General features: G+C 35.3%; 1 non-coding gene across 1 annotated transcript; it reads left to right on the top strand.

The window, feature by feature from the left end:
• The first annotated feature begins 220 nt into the window (after positions 1 to 220).
• Positions 221 to 326, top strand: LOC141662278 (small nucleolar RNA R71). The gene has a single exon (XR_012550399.1). It is a non-coding gene; the product is annotated as a small nucleolar RNA R71 (small nucleolar RNA).
• The last annotated feature ends 3,517 nt before the right edge of the window (positions 327 to 3,843 follow it).

The following is a 3,843-nucleotide window of genomic DNA, read 5'->3' as shown; positions in this document are numbered from 1 at the left end:
GTTTATTGTGTTGAATAAAATATGTTTTATGTTACTTGAGTTCTTATATTCGATTTGATTGTGCTATACACTGTATTTAACCCCCTTCTACAGTGTGCGTGACCTAACAGCTTCATCATAGCTCTTAGCCCACAAGGCTCCTCCTGATGCTGCATCAAGCATGGGCCTAGAAGTAGGTCCCAATCCATTGTAGAAACAGTTGATAATCATCCAATTAGGCATGCCATGGTGTGGGCACTTCCTTAACATCTCCTTATATCGATCTCAAGCCTCACACAGAGATTCTCCAGTTGGTGCGCAAACTGGGTAAGAGCATTCCTGATTGTTGCAGTCTTCGCCATGGGAAAAATTTAGTGAGAAACTTTTGAGCAAGATCTTCCCAAGTTGTGATAGACCCTTCCGGTAGAGAGTGTAACCAGCACTTAGCTTTGTCCCTCAAAGAGAATGAGAAGAGTCGCAGCTTGATAGCATCTTCAGTCACACCATTGAACTTGAAAGTGTCGCAGATCTCGATGAAATCCCTGATGTTGCATGTTGGGGTCTTCGGTAGGAGAACCCTCAAAATGAACTGAGTTTTGTATCATACGAATCGTTCTTGACTTGATCTCAAAAGTGTTAGCCGCGATGGCTGGTCTAATGATGTTAGACTGAATGTCATTAATCTTAGGCTTAGAATAGTCCATCAAAGCCTTCAGATTTTCTTCTTGATTACCCATAGCTACCTCAATTGGCTCTTCAACTTTCTCTTATTCTTCTACCTTCTTTTCTTCCTCAAAAACTTCCCTACGAACTACCACAAGTTCTTCCTCGGCTTTTTCTAGTGTTCTCTTGCGAGTACGCAAACGCGTATGCATACACCCTCGCTAGATCACCTGAAATAAAACATGGAGAAAAATAAGTGACAATGTCTGAGTCAATGAAATTTAACGACCACTGATGGAAAGCACATAAACTAGTAATTAACACTGTAGTCCCCGGTAGCGGCGGCAAAAACTTGTTAGTCGCTAAACACGTGCTAATATTACATGCAAGTATACGAGTTCGCAAGTAGTATAAGATATAAATCAGATTCGATCCCACAGAGACTATATTGGTTAACTATCTAAATTACGCACCTAAGCAACAATGTATGGTTATTATTCAATGCTAAGACAATAACAAATTGAAAATGTTTATAACTAAGAATTATGCTAACTATTATAACTACGAGAATAAGATAGACTGAGTTAATATATATGACAGACATGGGATTCTAACTTCATTAAGTACTTCATTCAATAGTCTGATTATTCTCAACCTTAGCATGCAATGGTGATGACACTAATCAGACAACACGAAACTGATAAAAGCCGACTTTCGTTGTACGAGTACCATTCTACCAGATATACACAAAAGAGATAGAAGGTGAATAGACACCAATTATATTGAGACCTTATATGTCTATAGAATTTGACAAAATAACGGTTTAAGCACAAGTTATCTATCTTGATTACATAGGGCAAGTAAGATGGTTAAAATTACCTACAAATCATGCATAACAATACATGAACCTATGCTAGCATGGCAAGTTCTAAATCCTTAAATTCACTTTCGCTTCATTAAGAATTAACACACTATCTTATAAGTTTGTGACGCTCACAAGAAGAATATGCACAACCAATACTAGGATATCATACAATCACCACACACTAAGGCATCAAACAATTTAACTAAAGAAATCCATAAATAAATCCGCTAGAACCCCATGATAACGATTAGCCCATAATCGAACTCATCGCCAACGTGGATTCTAATGAAAACATGATATAACAAACATAGTCTTTATACAAATAAATAAAACAAAGTACAAACAAGAACATAGGTTCAGCAAAACAAGAAACAAGCATCCAAATTACAACTCAAAACAAAGATTCACAAGAATAAACTAGATTGTCTTCGCCTTTGTTGAATTGTGCCAAAAAGGTCTCTTGTCGTCTTCCCCTTCCTTGATATTTTGAAAACTCTGAATCTCTGAATATATATAGAAAATCGACCTAAAGTATGTTTATATAGCAGTCCATGCATCCCAGGAGTCCAGAATTCGAATTGCACAAGAATCAGGATTTTTAAAACCCGACCCAACGCAGCCGCTCGCTTCACCAGTGCGGGCGCGCTGGCTTTCTATTCCCCCGGCACGGCCGCGCACAATACCAGCGCGGGCGCGCCTGTATTCTGCCAAAAATTCTTTTTTTTTTCTTTATTCCTTGCAGCTTCGAGTCAGTCTTTCAAGCTTTTATTTCAACACATCCTAAACACCATATTAGCATTAAAACAATGTTAATTCACATGATTCATGAAGTAATGCCTGAAATGCAAAAACACTTGAAAACACGTTAAAACACAAGTAACTTGAGTACAAATACACAAACTCAAAGCTTATTAGAGCATAAATAAGTGTCATAAATGCCACTTAACAATGGACCAGGGAATAAGTGCTGAACAATAAGACTGTCAAGTTGGTTAGAGTCTTGTGAAGAAACCAGAATGTTGAAGAATCAACTTGTGAACTAGAAGACACAATGAAAGAAAAGTATCTCCACTTGTTTTCAACTTGATTCCAAAATGGAATCCTTTTAAAGGGGAAGACTGTAGTAACCCGAATTTTTGGGACTTTGTAAAATAATCGATGAATACTAACCCTGATGATCGGGGAAAACTTTTTAAGCCCACACTATATCATGTAAGGTAAATTGAGTTTATGAGTCAATATTGTTATTATTCGTATCAATTGAGTGTATGTAAAAGTCGTTCATTTTTTAAAAAAATCAATTTTGTAAAACGACCTTATCTTACGAACTACCAAGGAATACCAGAATCATGTTGGAATCATGAATTTGGAATCCTATGAATAAAACCCAAGTACAAGAGACAAAGCATAAAGGAGTTATAAGAAAAGGATTATCCCGCAAATCGCTTACAAGGATTTATCACGATAACGAACAAGCCATCAAGTGAATACATAAACAAATAAATAAATGCATCAAGCCCATGCAACTTCCAATGCAAGGCATACAAATCAATTAACCTAATATACACTTAGAGAATGCTAATCAAATAGTAATGCAAATAATGAGGTGATGTAGTGAATAGTGAGAAGCATGGACTAAGGTAAGATAAATATTTCATAACATTTTCTTGAGTTTTTCATGGTTAAATAAAATAAGGAAAGTGATGACGAATAGTGTCAAATAGTAACTTTTAGTGTTTTCTTGAATTTCTGGGAAAGATTTAGGTTTTTTAAGCACACCGAGGACTCACCAAGTATCATCCATCAAGAAAGGAACCTCCCAAGCTACCAAGAAAGGTTTAAACCTTCATCCAAACTTTGTTTAAGCTTTTTTTTTCAAGAAACTCAAGGATCTTAAATATAAGGATAATTTTAGTGGTTGTTTTGATGATTTAAGAAGTATTAGTATATTGGATGATAAGATTAATATTATGGCCTCAATAACTTGATGTTATTGATTTGAATAAGTATTTAAGATGTTTTATTGACTATTTTTGGTCGCTGATTAGTGATTTAAGTTAAAATGAAATACCGATTGTTAAAGTAATGTCGTTATAATGTCTGAATCACGTATTGAAGTTTTCTGCAAAGTTACATAATGTATAAACTATGTTTGCTTGAAAAATAAGACTTTATAAGGATAGAGTGTTTTTTAAGGATCATTTACGCACTTGAATCACTTGATTTCGATTTACGGTTCAAAAGTTAGGTCCGTTTTATTGAAAATAATTTACGCGACAAAAATTGCTACGAATTACGAACTTTGGAAGTATAAATGATTGACTTAAAATTATTCT

This window comes from Apium graveolens, chromosome 5, assembly GCF_009905375.1.
Source record: "Apium graveolens cultivar Ventura chromosome 5, ASM990537v1, whole genome shotgun sequence".
Taxonomy (NCBI): Eukaryota; Viridiplantae; Streptophyta; class Magnoliopsida; order Apiales; family Apiaceae; genus Apium; species Apium graveolens.
Note: the sequence above shows the minus strand (reverse complement) of the source record. Positions and strands in the feature narration are given on the sequence as shown.